Genomic DNA, 16,691 nt, shown 5'->3' on the forward strand with positions numbered 1-16,691 from the left:
CGGTCGCCAGGGCAACGGGGCGGGGCGGGCAGCTGGTGACGTAGAGCGGTGGTGGGGGGGGATGCGCAGAGCGCATGCGCAGGGCGCGCTAACGGTCGGGGGGAAGCTGGGCGGGGGCGGGCCTCGCGCGTGCGCGGCCGTTGCGGCGGCCGTTGGGCGCCTCAGTGGGGGGGAGGGGGGGGTGGGGCGGCCTTCAGGGTGCGCCTGGCGCGGGCGGGCGGACACGGGGGCGGACAGACGGACACAGGGACGGACAGACAGAGGGACAGGCGGGCAGGGCGGCGGTCCCGCAAACATCCGTGCGTTGAGGAGCACGGAGGCGGCGGGAGGCTGAGCGTCGGCAGCAGCGGCTTAAATTTGTTAAGCGTTTCCCCTGGCTATATTTTATTTTAAAATAAAACAGTCTAAAGCACGCCTTAAAGTAATGAAAAAAAAATAAAGAACTTGTATATATATTTATATATATGGACTGGATTTGTCTCTGTTAATAATTACGGGTGTGGTTTGGCATATGGTGTCTCGTAACGCATTCCTGCCTGCTCCGGCAAAGTTGTCTAAAACTTGCTTGATGAATTTCTGGCAATGCCTTATAAAGTGAGAAAATCCACCTGAAAATTAAAAGAAAAGCAAGTGTCTGGTCTGGTGAATGTTACAAGTGAACAATTAATGTGCAGGGTCATGCATCAGCAGCGAGGGAAGCAGTTAAACCTCCCACGGATGTGGGCCACAGATGGGTTTTTCCTGTGATTTCAGTGGGACTGGGACTTGTCCATCGGTGGTGTCTCAAGTCCTGAGGGAAATCTCTAAAGCATGAATATTTTAATGCCTTATCTAAAGTCATTATTCTTACCATGTTAAAAAGTGAGGGCAAGCATAAGTCAGAGGTTGGACTCGATGATCTTGAGGTCTCTTCCAACCTAGAAATTCTGTGATTCTGTGATTTAATGGAGACGTGGCAAACATGAGCCTCACCAGCTTCAGAGACTGCCAGCTCTGTCCTTACCTCACCTTGCATGGTGGGAGTTTCCTCCTTCACTCTCAAATTGGCGTTTGTTGGTGGCAGATGTGGAGGAGAGTTGTGACAGGTTTTTTGAGCATGATGAAGAAAAACTACACTAAAAGCCTGAACAAAAAGACCTGGAAATGGACTTTTCAGCTATTATAAGCATGCTGTACTGTAACTAGTTTGGATCAAGCACGCAGCTGCATGATAGAGATGCATTTGTCTATGGAGTTGTCTTCCAAGAAGGTGTCAGGTGGAATGGCTGGCACACCAGAGTCCTGTGCAGCCATTCAGAGGGACCCAGACAGGCTGGAGAGCTGGTTGGAGAGAAACCTCATGAGGTTCAACAAGGGCAAGTGCAGGGCCCTGCACCTGGGGAGGAAAAACCCCTTGTACAGTACAGGCTGTGGGCTGACCTGCTGGAGAGCAGCTCTATGGAGAGGGACATGATGGTGGACAAGCTAACCATGAGCCAGCATTGTGCCCTTGTGGCCAAGAAGGCCTATGGGATCCAGACTTGCATCAGCTGCTCGTTGGTGGCACTCTGGATGTCTGAACCTGGTTTTCTTGACCTGAGCTTGAGGACTAATTAGCATTTTCTTTGCTGCTCTCAGTAAGAATAAAACAAAAGAGTCTTGAAGGCATCACTGAATGAATAAACATTTGAAGAATTCTGAAGTAATCTGGATTTTAATTTTATTGTCTTGCCATAAATAATTGCCCTTTTTTTAGCAATTGATATTTAGAAGTAGTAATCTAAAGATACATTTTCTTAGCTTCAAATAGTTGAGAAAATAAATACAAGTGCTGGAGGTACCATGTCCTAGTAGCAGCATGCAGAGAGATCATTCCCGAGCATGAATGGGCTCCAGAAATGACAGGGAGAGGCACTCGCAAGTGATGTGAAGAGGATGCAAAGCTCCGAGTCTGCATTCGGTCCTGTCAGCCTTACGAAGCCCAGATGTCTCTGGCCTATCCCCCCCACCCCTACACTTTAGTATTAAGAGGGATGCTGTAAGGAGGAAGACCACCTAACCACTGTGCCCCCTTGCTACTTAAGTGTGTTAAGCGAATTTATTTAATTAATTTATTTATTTTTAACCCAGCAAAGGGGGATTTGAAAGGAAAGAATATTTGCCTAGGCAGTGTAGATGTCTTCTGAGTGCACAGATTTTCTGCCATCACTTTCACAATCAAGTGTTTATCATTCTTAGGAAACTTTTTTAGAGGTACTCCAGTTACTCATTTCTAGGAACTGGAGCCTCGTGTCCAGAAAAAGCCGCGGCTGGTACAAGCTGTAGCTGCGCTCCTGCCTAGCAACACGGCTCATCACAAAACAAACCCGCCCGCAGCTCCCCATGAATGCGGTGGCCAAATACGGTCTCTCTATCGATAGTTCAGCACTCTCAGTGCGATCCCTCGTGCCAGCACCGGACCGTATCGCCTTTGTCACCGCGACCTCTGACTCAAGGTATGCTCTGTCGGTCCGGTGAGGCTGCTGGCTGAAATGCAGAGATCTGCAGATGTGCTCGTCGGTGTTTCCAAATGTCTGGACTGAGCTGATACTGGCTGTAGTGATCAGAGATGCCCTGGCCAGTTCAGAGACAAATAACATCCTCTACTCCTCAATTAATCTTTCCAAAATCTGACACTGATTTTTACTGTTACTGTCTTGTGATTGTCCCTTCTCCTTTTAGCCAGTTTTATCCCAAGATTAGAAAAAAAGGGTTCATTGTGGCCAAATCTAACTCTGAGGGGATGATTGTGAGTCACCAAGTGATCTAAGTCATATATTTCCTTTATTGATTATTTACCTCATACGGGATTATTTTGGAAGGCTTGGAAAGCAAAATCAGTTAACCTGTTGTTCTAGCTTTACAGCAAAGGCTTGAAATTTGGCAGTGAGCCTGCTCATTGTCAGGAGCATGCTTCTTCCTGCCCCCTGCAAAATCCCACGGAAAATCTGGACAAATGGTGAGACTGAAGGAGGGGTAACAGGCTGCTCAAGGGGATGGTGCTTCCCGCAGGTGCAGTGCGTGTGGCTGACTCCTCCACGTGGTGATGACAACTGGCGTCGCTCCGAGTCAGTTTAAGTAGCAGTGATGCAGATGAAGATATTCTCAACCAGCAGACGAGTGTGGGAACCACTGCTGCTCCATACAGCAGAATCCAGGAGGGTCTTTTGTTGCTTTCTTCAGTGTCTAGGAAGTCGTAGGTGCTAGTGAGACTCCAGAGTTACAGAATCATATGTTCAGTAATTATAGACAGGGTAGTAGTCTATAATTATCAGCCTGCAGTCCTCAGGTGCTCTCTATGTATATGCATTTTAATGACAAAGTCATAATAAATATTTCTATTCCTTGAAGTAGTTCTTTTATTACCCCTTCTCACTCTCTTTTTTTTAAACATGGTTTTATTTAGGAAATGTGAACTGATTTAGGAACATAGTAGCTACTGTCATGAGACATCTCTTTATTGCCTAATTCATGCATTACTGTTGTTGGTTCATGCAGTGCTGCATTCAGCTGCACAAACAAGACTAAATAGATATATTCTGTTTGTTCCTGTATTTAGCACAAAGAACTAGTCTCAAAGGGTACATACTTTGCTTTAATTCGTCCTGGATGTATTTCTACTTGTAGAGTTAACCGAACCCAAACTTCAATTTGAACTTCAGTCACTGTTTTTAAACTTTGCTGAGCCTGAACCGGAACTGAATCAGGAAAATTTTTCTAAAAGGCAAACCTAAACTGAAACAAAATAAAAATTACATCACTTCAGTAGAATGGTACGTACGTTTGTTTTCTGGATTTAACTGACCTCCTCAGGGATACTGTTTTAAGAAATATGCTTAAATTGTTTAGAACAATCAGACTTCTGTATTTGCCTCAACACAAGGCTGATATTTATGCATTAACAAGTACTGAATTACAACATTTGTAACTTTTAATAAACAAAATTTAAATTAAATTTAGAAAACAGCAGCATACTTAAGGAATTTAGCGGGTGAAATTGTACAGGTAATACAAAGTCATACCTGAAAGCTGTCATCAGAAGAATATAGAGTGGATACTACTGAGAGAGAAAAGAGATGATTTAAACTAACAAAGCAGTCATTGCAAATATTTATTTATCTCATTTTTTGGAATTTTTTTACAGCAAGACAAGGTTTATGTAAGCATATTCTTGAGGTACAGAAAATAAAAAAAATAGGAGTGGAAAAGCCACTCATTACCCCTAAGTAACACAACAGAGCTAGCTGAAGAAAGGACTGTAACTGATCCACTAAACAACAGGAAGCATATTTCAATTCTTTACCTTTGGTGCAGAAATCATACCAAATACTCTCATTGCAACACAGACGTGTTTGGTAGGGTTTCTGAATGCTTCAGAAACAAGTTAATCAAAAAGAAATAAAAACCTTTACACTGCATATAGAAGCTGCATACACATTGAATTTTATCCATATTTTCTGAAACACTTTCCATTGCACAGAAATTTCTTTTTATTAAAAATTATCCTTCAGAGTTTATCAATGTTTTAAATATTGATTTGGCACCGGAAAATGAAACAAAAATTGATATCAGCAACTGATTTCAATACCCTCAGCTGTTTACATTTCTACTGTGACATAAATAGGTTTTCAAACTCCAAGTCTAAAATTAAATTTATGGATTAGTTTTTATCCACTGATGTTTCTTTATGGTAGTGGTAGGGAGTATGCAATTGGGCATGCAATGCAAGGTATGTTAGTGACTGGATATTTACAACCATACTTTTCTGATTGGTGGACTGCGGGACTAGCTGAGATATTAAATAGGTCTTTTTTTTAGTTTTCTTGTTGTAAGTTAAAAATAAAAGTATGTAACTGGGTCCCTAAAATATTTTTTTCATTTGGCATGTTATAGATACGGTGGCAATGAGATATCATCACAAAACGCTGAGTGACACCACGCCTTTTTAGCGACATACTTGTCTTTATGTTTGGATGGCAATATTTTAAAACGGGGTAAGGGATACTATAGAAATTATTCTTAACTTCTGTTCTTAATGTCTCCAAAGTAGTCATCTGCTCTTTTTAAAGGCAGTAAGGCAAGTATATGTATAAAATTCTTCTTAAAAACAATGCTAGTGTTCAGTTTTATATCCTTTTCAACATTGCGGAGGCAGATCCTCAGCTGCTCTTTGAGCTGGACTTGGCATGACTAAGAATGTCAGAGGAGGAAGAATCCTTTAATGGTCAAGAAGAAAATTTCTGTTGACAGGAAGATGCAAAGTAACTCTTCTGCAAGGTAAATCCTGGCCTTTAGGCCTATTCTCCAGTATTCAAGAGAAACCTAGTTTTCGTCTTCCTGCTAATAATGGGCTACTCAAGCTTCTCAGAACATAATAAAGAAAGACATAAGAGGAAGCCAGCACAGCTAAAGAACAAGGTAAGGGAAGCCATTAGAAGCAAAAAGGAAACTTCCTTTCTATCCTTTGATAAGCGTTTTGGAAGATAGATGGGTACATAAATTCTGTTACATTAATAGCATGAAGGAGGTAAGAATTGAGTCTGAGGAATGATTGCAAAGCCATGCAGGCAAAAAAACTAAAACAAGCAAACAACAACAACAAAAAACAATCCCTTTCCAATTAAGTGTCAGGAACAGGAGGCTTGCCACAAATTGGGTAGGGCCTGTGTAAAAGGTGTCAAAGAAACACCTAGAGAAAGCAAGGCCATAGGAGAAAATACGACATTTATGTTTTTGCATCTGTATTCACAGTGCAGGGCCTTAGAGAAACCCATGCCAGCACTTTCCATTATGGGGAATTGAGCAGATTTATCTCAAATTAAAGTACGGGGCAGAAAAGGTGAGGGAACAAACAGATAAAATGCAAGCAAGACATCGTGGGGGCCAGATGGCCTCCATCCAAGAGCTCTGAGAGGACTCAGGCGTCAGAAAGCCAAAGCACTGGCTGCAGAGTGTGACCCCAATTTTGAGACCCCTTCCCCTGCTCACTGGGTGGGGAATGTACCAGACATTTTCAAAAAAGACTTCAGTGAAGACCCAGGCATCCATACACGATGAAGCCTGTTGTGTTGTCCAGACCGGGTAAATAAGTAATATCTGTCCTGCATAACAGAACCAGCAGATACGTATATAAATGTGACATGCTGAGGAAGACACGGCACAGCTTTTGTTACGTTACGTCACGTCTTGCAGGTCTTCGGTGGACTTAATGTGTGTGGACAAGGGACAGCTCATGTTTAAGGGCTACCAGGATTTCCAGTGGCAATGAGATCCCCAGACAAAGCTTCATTTAAAATAAATGAATAAATAAATATATTTTTTTAAAGCACAGCTTTTATGCAATAAGAAGAAAAAGGAATGGATCAAAAATGTCTAACAGATAGGAAACAGAAATAAAACAGAAATAAAGGTCAGTTTTCATAGAAGAGAGATCACAAGAGGAGTCTGCAGGGACCTGTGCTGTGACTTGTGCTGCTTAATGTATTCATAAATGATCTGGAAAAAGAGGGTGAGCAGTGAGATATCACAGATTGCTAATGATATTAAGCTATTCAGGTAAAGGAAAGTTAGAGGACAAATTGTGATGAAGTTAAAGGGCTCACTGTGAAGAGCTGAAGAAAGACCTTACAAGACTGAGTGACTAGATAATAAAATGGCAGATAAAATGTGAGGTAGTATACTTCACTTTCAGCTAAATATAAAGTAATGCTCACGGGAAACAAATCATATATACAGTGATGGACTGTAAGCTGGCTTTCCGCTCACAAATGAGATCTTTGGTTTCTGATGAGTATTTCTGTGAAAACATCAGCTCAGTGTTCCCCTCTACGCAGAAAAGCAAATCAAATATTTGAAATTATCAAGAGAGGAGCAGAGAACATTGTAATGCAATCGCCTCTGTATCAATCCATAGTTCACTGCATACTGAGTAGTATGTACAGTGCTTTTCCTCACATCTCAGAAAGGGCATAATAGAGCAGGAAATGATTCAGAAAAAGGTTTGGAAAGGACAACGGAAGAAACAGAATGGTTCTGGATGAAGTATACCTGCGGGCTCTTCTGTCAGAAAAACGGGTGACTGAGACATGACAGGGGTCTATAAAATCACCAGTGGCAGGGAAAAGACGAATGGGGAGACACTGTCACTGTGTTTTTCCAAGCAAGGAAAAAGGATATTAATGAAACTGGTAGGAATTATGCTCAAAACAAGAAGAAGGGGTGTTCACAGGAGGCTAAGCTCTGGAAATCTTTGCTGTGAGATACTGCAAGATGCTGCAAGATGCAAAGTGTAGGAGTTAAAACCCAATTGGACAAATTAACAGAAGAAAAGCCCATTAAATATAAGGGCTGTTAAGGAAGAAAACATCACCTACCATCCATACCACAGAAGCCTCCAAAACTCAAATTAGTGGACCCTGGGAGTGCTTGGGGACAACACGCAGACCTTGTTATTAAAATGGGCATCCTCTGTTGGCTGCTGCTGGAAACCAGATGCTAAACCAGACAAGGTTTAAGCTCCCAGTATAGCAGTTCTTCACGCAAATTCCATAGGAGAGATTCAGAGGCGGTTAGATTCACCATCACAAAATGTTTCAGAGTCACAAAAGATTAGGAGAAACACCGATGACTCCAGGAAGAAAAAAATCTTAATCCATATAGCAGGAAAATAGTGTCAAAAACAGTTAAGCGGTGAAGTAGGTCACCCGTGTGTAAATAGCTAACACTGGCCCTCTGCAGGGGAGGAGTGCTGGTATCTGCGGGTTCTGCTGGTGATCTCTGGGACAGCTGTTAGCTACAAAGGCCTATCACCGTGCAGGGGGAGAGAATTAACTTTGAAGGCAAGAACAAGAAAGAAAGAGCACATGGTAGAAGAAAGGCTGTCTCCTTGTAGGAGAAGAGGCCGCCTCAAAACCCTTCTCCAAAAAGAAAAGGAAAATCTTCATAGATTGTTCCGAAGCATTTTGTTTTTCAGGTGGGCACAGCTGTTGTGAGAAACAGAAAAGACAAGGGTGCAACTGCGGGAGGCAGAAATGTAAGAGGGAGCATGACTGTTGGATGAGAGAAAGAAAATGCAATTTTCTCCCTTTGTGTTTTCATACTCAGAACTTCTTTTAGATGTATGGTAAGGTATAGTGCAATACTATGATGTAGCCTAATTAAAACCTCGTTATTCAGTTGCATAAAGGTAACTTGAAAACAGACTGTACAGAAAACACTCATCTTACCTCTGCTGTTTGCAAATTCACCAGACTGTAATGCTTGCTGAGCTCACCTGTATTAGCTAAGGCTATAGCTGAGTGTCCGTTCTTATCTCTCCTTTCATCTTTAAAAAAAAATCCTCTTTCAGTTGGAGTTTTGGGTACATTGTTTCAACTCAACAATTATTGGGAACTTTAAGGAAAACTGGTTATTTTTTACTTACATGACATGTGGGGAAGTACATTTTCCATCGGTCTCCAACTGAAACATGACGCAAACATAATGCAAAAGATGAAATTTGGCTTGTGGGGCCATTACGGAAATTAAAACAATCTAAGTCTGAAGAAAATCAAATTATTATTTTGGTGGTGCAAATATTTAAAATTAAAATATCTATATTGATGAAGTAAAAAGCGGTATTCATTCAGGGTGGTATAGCTAAAGTTGTTTATAGCTCGGTATAAATATTGATATACTATAATTAGTCTAATCACAAAGTTCTCTTACACCCTTAGTAACGGCCTTAAAGGACTTTTTGGTTCTAACTGTTGAAAATATAGTTGACATTTCTGTTGCAAATGCTGTGTCATTTTGGTGGTGGGAGCTGCAGACCCCTGCTGTCCGAGTGGGGGACTGGAAAGGTGACAACATTTAGAATGATTAGGCTGCTAAACTGTGATCTGTGTATAAAACCTGTATCAGATGACAAACCTTGACACTTGAATACAAATATAATCAATTTATGAGTAGCTCAATGCCATTTGAAGTGATGTGTGTTTATTCTTACTATTAACCACAAAATGAAGCACGTAAAAGCACTGTAAAAGCACGTAAAAACTGCAAAGTGCTCCTGTTGGCTCTGACGAAGCGCTGACTTCACACCTTTTCTCTCCAAACTAACTGTGGTTAAGCCACTGACAGAATTTTGTGATACAACTGGAAGCTGTTGCTGCAAGCCCCGTTTTTTGTAGCTAACGAGACTCTGTTGGGAAAAAGAACAACAAATGCTTGGAAACTTTCCCTATTTCAGAAGGAACTTATAAGCCTTTTTTTTTTTTTTTCTTCAGTAGAAGACATACAGTGACACTTGTCTGTTGGGTGTAACAAAATTTCATATTGTCCCTTTGGCTAAGAAGTAGATGACGCTTAGGGCCATCTGGGATTTGGGTAAAAAAATAATGACACAGAGCTGGGCTATTTATCATAATTTATTATACACTGATCTCACTGCCCTGAAAAGCAACATGAAAAAGACAAGGAAAAGTTCCTTCTTGTGAAAATCTAGGATAGAAATATATGTTTTTTGCTGCTGTTTTCAGCCTTTTAAACTGGCATTTCATCTGCAGTTGCTTACATATTCCCCAAACTGAAACATTACCCTTCCCAAACTAACCCCAACCTCTCCCTACTCCTTCCCCCTTAAAAAAAAAATAAATATCAGCCTGAGGCAACACCCAGGATAGAAAACTTCTTCCAAGTAGTTAAAGCTTGGCAAACATATAAACAATGGAAAACAAACAAACAAACAAACAAACAAGGATTAGTTGGATGTTTGCCTCAGCCTGAATGTTCTGGAGGAAAAAAAAAAAAAAAAAAAGTCCAGAAAGGTTTCAGCCATTTCTCAGAATGAAGTGAGGAGGAAATGTTATTTAAAATTTCTGTAAACCCCTTAGTGTTTTAACTGAAAGTGTAGTTCTCTGAAACCAGGTCTTAACAATCAATATAGATGGTGCCCTGGCGTGAGAGAGAGACTTTTCTGTTCCTTTCACGTTACGGGTGCTCAAGGCTCTGAACACCATGCAGGCAAGTGCAGCATGTTCATAAAGCAGTGGGCTAATTGAAGTTGTCTGTTCCAGCATTTGGTGGCATCTAAATTCTGGGCACCCGCTGCAGGGAGAACATCTTTTTCGTCTCTTCAGCACTTCTGCTGCTGAGGTCCAGAGGAGAAAAATATCTGACCGAATGTGAACAGGTGAGGAACAGGGTTACCGTGGGCAAGGAGACGGGCAGAAATGGGGGGAAGAAGTATCTGTGGGGTGTAGGAGTCAGATGGTACTGACAGCAGGTTCAACTTCAGCAAAAGAAGTAACAGTAAGACCAACCGTGGGCCACCAGCTGCTTTTGGTAAATACAGCTTTTGGTGCACTCTTGGGTTAGTTCTGTCTTTACATCTCGCATAGAGCATACATGTATGAAATTTTGTAGTATTAGGACCCTGCCTAATTTAATAACAAGTGTATAATTCTCAGCCCTGAGTCAGACACAGAAATGTACTGTCCAAAATGACTGTGTGGGCCGGTGGAAAAAGGCAGATTAACTACGGTAAATGCCACCAGCCTCTGGTGGCTTCTCTCTTTTGAGCTCCTGCACAGCTACCAAGGCCTAACACACCTTCGCTTCGCAGGTATTTTCAGGGAAATACCTGCCCTTTGGGGCCTGGCTGCCGAGCCAAGGTCACTGCGTTGTTGTGCTGACTGCTTGCTGGGCCTCGTCCCGTGCTCCGGCTCCAACACGACATCTTATTGCATCTGGTGGAGCATCTGACCAGGTTAGCCAGTGTTTCAGTGCATTTGTGAGGTGCTTGTTCTATTCAGTGGCCACTGGCATTAGCCTAGCAATTAAGAGCGGCATTGAGAGCAGTTAAGTACCAGGAAGTGAGGGTTAGCAATTATAATCCAGAAGACCTAAGTAACATAGTGTTCTGTACTCTGTTTCACTAGGGAAGGAAACTGTACGCTCTGTCCATTCCAGATATAAAGTACTTGTGTAAATCTGAGCACTGTTTTTGTATGCCTCCCGTAATTGGCACTGTGTAATTAGTACTTTGTTAAATGAGTATATTCTAGTTCTTCAGAAAATGTATTCGTTCAGACTTCTGAGTGTCAAACACGGGATTTACATTCAATACTGATACACCTAGAATAAACTTAAAAACCAAAACAACAGAGTTACAGTAATTTTTTATATGCTTACATTTCTTTGGACTCATCTTGGTCACATACAAGGTTAACAAACAGTCCACAACAAAACAACAGCTTAAAAATGAATGTATTTGTGAGTTCCTCTGTTGTGGGATTTTGGTATGAACATTCACAAGTTAGTTTTACACACTTTGAATCTTCTATGTGCTTTTCATTTACCTTTGTTAAAAATCTTCATTGGAAATATTCAAAATTATTTTCTGCCTGAGATGTAGCTATAGTAAACCAATTTCACACAACCTTCAAAAACACCCCTCTGTCAATAAATGCAAACCTTGGTTGAAGCTTACTGTGAAAAGACGTGCTATGGCATGTTGGTTGGAAGGGTGAAAAATATGGATTTGAGGCAGTTTTTCAGCTTTTGTTTTTCATAACTGAATTTTATATACCAAGAGATAAACTTTATGTGCTGTGAGCATAACTGCTGTGTGCTAAGCTTATAAACTTGATGATGTGTGCACTCATAAGCATAACAGTCTGTGCATTCACAAATTTGATGGGCCCTACACATAAAGATATTAGCTATCCGGATTTATGTTAATTTTATTCTCCAGAAGGGAAAAAAATTTATAGGCAATGCACTTAACAGAGAACAGCAAAATGGTTTTGTGCAACCACTGGCATATGTAAGTTTCACATACAGCTGCTGATAAATTAAATCTTTTGTGGATACACTTTCACATCTCTACACACTTGCCACCTTTACCCAGTCTGTGCTAAAATTTAAAAATTACATTTTTTATTTTATTTTATTTTGTGTAAGAGTTTAAAATACCATTTATGAAACTGCCAATGCAATTGCACATAACCCAACAACAAATGAAACAGTTGCAGAAGTCCTTTTTCTCCTCCTCCCACAATCAGGTATCATAACAATTATGCCAATGACACACTACATCCTCAGTTACACTACCAATGCTTGCCAGTATCCCATCACCCCAGTATAAAATACTTTTTCACATACATGTATATCATATAACCGTATCCACCTTCCGCAGTTAGTACTGGTGGTAGAGAAGGTGAGCTGAGAAAGGTCTATACTATTTACAAACAATTCTATTTACGTAATAGAAATAGTGGGATGCGAGTAGGGGTGGATAACATCAAAATCCCTGGCATCATGAAAGCCAAGACACCGCCATTTTAGTGCCAAAATGCAGATTTAGCCAGATATCAAAAGTAGATCCAAGACGTTATCAGAAATGGACTCCAAACATATTGATGCTGATAACACTTGACCATGCTGAGGCAATCAGTAGCCATGACTTTGTCAGTGTGTAAACATATCCTAAACAAGTCCGTGTGACCGCACGAGCTTCAGATAGCTGTAGCATATTTGTGTACTAGCCACGCATCTTGTGTTGTCATGGCTTTGGTCAATGTGCACAGCCTGACCTTAACTGACCTTAATAAAAAACGTGACAATACACCATCGTGCAGAGGGAAGATCGCTGATAAGGAACAGCCCAGCTCTCTGTTCTGCAATCCGTATGGGCCACTTCTTGCCCAGAACATGTTGTCAAAATGCAGGCATCTGGCCCACCTCATGTTTTCTTGTACTGATTTGGAGATGACTCAAGCCAGTTTTGCTAAGGTCTTTTCACAAACATGTCTGTACTGAATAAATGAACAGTCACACCTCCTGGCTTCAGCTGATGAAGAAAAAGCATGCGTTATCCCAGATCTGTAGGGGGGGAGGAGGACCCCTTGCAAAGTTTTGTCATTTCCTGAGACCTGAATGCCACCATTTGTGGCACTCTGCCCTCCCGGGACTGTTACAGGCGGCCTGGGGAACCTACAGCAGGAATACTTCAGGGATATCCTCACGCCAGCAGAAAAACCCTGCCCGGCAGCCGACGTGCTATTTTAGTAGCTCCACTCTGGCAGGGCTGTCCCTGTGGGACATGACACCGCTGGCCTGGTTGGCCTCACTGCTGGCATGCAGAAGTGATCATGAGGTGGGCAGGGGCGTTCTCATAAGGTCAGCAGCGACCGTGCCTGCTGCCTCGCCAGTTCCCTGGAATAGCTTGCTGAGGTGAAACTGCAGGCCCCTAAAAAGCGTGCCCTACAAAAAAAAAGGAGTGCATAGCAATTAGCCTACATTAGTGATGCCACAGAATATGCTCCAGGACCAAATCAGTGTGGATAGCCCGGGAACTGAGGCTGAAAAGTGTGTTATCGGAAAATAATATATACAAATATGATGCGTTTTACATGCGTAATAGAAAGAACAAATTAATTTTATTTTGGTTTCATAAGGCTGAGTCAACAGCCTCTTGATTAATCCCCCACTCCTTCTCGCATCATAATTTTTTATCTCCGGGTAACAAACTGATGACTTTTTGGCAGAGATCTCAAATGAAAAGGGCTCAAAGAAGTTTTGTCAAAAATTGCTGGCCAGGTATGGGATTGATCCTGATTAATTCTTTAATCATTTCACACTATGGAAAAAGCTGAACTACAAACGTAACTCTTAATGCTTCTGTTTGGTCTGCCAAGTGGCCAAACTGCATCCACATCACCCTAAATAAGTCCCAGTTCATGGCCACCTTTGCTCAGTAGGGTCACATGCTGGAGCTTTGGGGTAGTTCACAGGGAGGTACACAGGGAATCTGGAAGCCTGAAATAAAATCTTGTTTTGGGAGGAAACAGAGGATCTGGGAGGGGAAAAGAATAGATAACCAAGCATTACAGCTTCTACTGCTTGAAGAGCAATTTCTTAGCATTGCCATTAGTAGTCAGTTCAGAGAAAGATAATTTAAAACTTGTCACAATATCTTTCTTAGTTAGCAGGAGGTTTTATGGTCATGTGTGCAGGCACCTAACCAAAGGTACTTCTGAGAACTTTCACAAACAGATTTGTGAAGTCAGGACACTGCATGCATCGTGAGTTGGAATTACAAAGGCAACAGCCCTCCAGAGGGAGCACAAGAAGCTTTCTCTTGACATGAAGAACAAAGTTTTCATTTTAGCCAGTAAAGACATACATTCTGCTGTACAACTACAGGGCAAAGAAACTGTATTTTGCATCACTGGATGGCCTTCAAAAGAAACAGCCAATGAAGGACCTAATTTTAACAGGATTGGGGATATTTTTTTGACTCTTACAGGACCTTTCTACTGAGAACCAAAAGCTCTACATTGGATAGGTGTAGGTAGTGTCAACTGAACTATGTTAAAATTAGCAGAACTAAACACAAATTCTTGGGAGGAATGTGCATTGTGTTGTACTAGCCCTCTTAGATATGAGTGAAGCTTTTTGATTAAAATAACAGAATGTCTTTTTCATCTTTCCAAACACAGGGAAAACAGGTCCCTCTAAAAGTTGGGAATTGAAGATGCAGAGGAATTCCCAGAAAGGAAAAGCTTGAGACTGGAGCATGCTTTTTACAGAGTCACAGATCTTCAAGATACCTGGTTTTGATGGAAAACTGTTCTGCACTCATACAAATTTATTTACCATGGAAAGTGGTTTCAAGAGGAGTTCTCTGATACAGCTTTAAAGTACAACTTTGCCCTAATTTAACACAGCCTCTTTCCCAGAGACTTCTTCCACCAAAAAACTTTGAAAGAACTTTGAAATTGGAGCGAGGAAGTTGTTGTATTCAGAAGAGTGATCTTCAGCCTGTCTCTTCACTGAGCAAGAACAGCAAGGAATACATGACAACCATTCAAGAGAATATTAGAAAAAAACTCAGGGAACTGCACATTTTTTTTTTTTGGTAGCAAGCCTCATCCGGCAGCAACAGCAGCAATTCCAGGACCTTCTGGTCCAGAGGCGTGCCAACCTACACAACATGCAGTACTGGCTGTCAATCCAAACCCTGTACTATCAAAGCCAGGCTCTGCTGATGACTCAAAAGCATATCCATCTACATTCAGATAGGTTACCATGGCAACCTCTCTGGCCTAAAAAGAGATGGACCACATTAGTTACTTAGCAGCACCTTTTTGACAGGCGAAACACAAGCTGCTCGCTCCAGATGATGGTTTGATTTAGGATTAAGTCTGTCTGAGAGCTGCTGTGGCGTTCTCTGAAGTGTTAATGACGTAACCCAGAGAGAAGAACTTCTTTGGGGACTTAGCTTCGGATTGTGGCCCAGCACCAAGGAGATTGAGCTATATGGCGGCTTTGCCTGAGAAGCACAAGTTAACAGAACAGTTGACATAACCTTTTTTCTACAGCGTGAAGAAGTCCTTTCTGAAGATCTTCTAAGATCAGCCCAGTCTGCTGAGCTAAGGAGGCCACTCTTGCAGAGGATATGCAGGACACAAAGGATTATTTGAGTTGCCGCTGGCGCAACGCGTCTTCTAGACTGAAGCATCTGTTCAAAGTACAAATATTAAGCCCTGGAAAGGTCACAGTCCCCACGGCTGATGCGAAAGAAGCCTGGAGTTCAGAGAGAAATGCACACGCTCCAAAGGAAAGACTGCATGGCTACAAGGGCTTCACAGAAGGAAGACTTCCAGAACCTAGGGTGAAGAGGGAAATGGACCCCTCTACTCAATGTCACAAGACTGAGAAGAGAAAAACTGGGATATATTGCCCATAACCACACTCTGCTGTCATGCAGCTGTGTGGCTGAAACAACAACAACAACAACAACACTGTATCTATACTTGAAGCAGGAGAAAGACGTGGAGCCAGGCCAATAGGACACCAAGCATCTTCCATAGACGTACTTAGCTCCTTAACTAGGAAAACTGCTTCATCCCAGAAATGGTAGAAATGGTCTTACTGATATAATGTGTGCTCAGAAAGCCAGAAGGATAACTACTGACACGGATATATACCTTTAAATCTGTGACTGGCAGAATGCTGGGCTGACCCAACGTGCTACCTTCAAACACCAGTTACCTGAGAAGAGATTCCTCACTCGAGTTATGAAGTCCTGGTAAGTGGCAGGAAGTGAAGAAGGTTCTGAAATGATTAGTGCCAGGTTTATCACATCAGTAGTCTATCCACTTCCGTACTACTTCTTGTACAGCAGTTTCCACTACTAGAAATTTTAAAGAAAAAAATGAGAGAACGGGAAGACCTGACAAGTCTTTACTACTCTTTACTAAGTAGAAGCCTTAAAGCATGAATGAAATGTAATTTTCCCTCTAATTTATTGATCTCTGTTCTATTGCTTTGATAAAGGAGAAAGTAAATATGAAAATACAAGTATTTATTTATGATTTTATATTTGTCTGTTGTACCATATCCTCTTGTTTTTCCTTTAGATGACAATTTATTTTTTTTTCCTAATACCAACAATAACAGCCATCAGTCTGTGAAACCCCCTGTTTCTACAGCATGCTTTCTGCTGTAGCCATGCACCTTTGGGATCTTTTGGATCCTTTAGGTTCCAATTACAACCATTTCTGCACTGGTCCTAAGTCTACTCTGTTGACAGCATAGATGTAAATGCACACCACAAAAATGGGAAACAGGAAGGATTGTATTTCTCATTATACAGAGAAAGAGACAGAAGGAGAGGCAAAATAGTC

General features: G+C 41.6%; 1 long non-coding RNA gene across 5 annotated transcripts; it reads left to right on the plus strand.

The window, feature by feature from the left end:
- Positions 1-192: 192 nt before the first annotated feature.
- On the plus strand, positions 193-16,384 carry LOC110351543 (uncharacterized). Of its 5 annotated transcripts, none has more exons than XR_011804669.1 (3): positions 193-2,474; positions 3,031-10,765; positions 14,502-16,384. It is a non-coding gene; the product is annotated as an uncharacterized lncRNA (long non-coding RNA). The 5 variants fall into 5 exon arrangements; XR_011804668.1 differs by having other exon boundaries at positions 3,031-10,189; positions 10,622-16,384; XR_011804670.1 differs by having other exon boundaries at positions 3,031-10,189.
- Positions 16,385-16,691: the final 307 nt, after the last annotated feature.

Source organism: Anas platyrhynchos, chromosome 1, assembly GCF_047663525.1.
Source record: "Anas platyrhynchos isolate ZD024472 breed Pekin duck chromosome 1, IASCAAS_PekinDuck_T2T, whole genome shotgun sequence".
Lineage (NCBI taxonomy): Eukaryota > Metazoa > Chordata > Aves > Anseriformes > Anatidae > Anas > Anas platyrhynchos.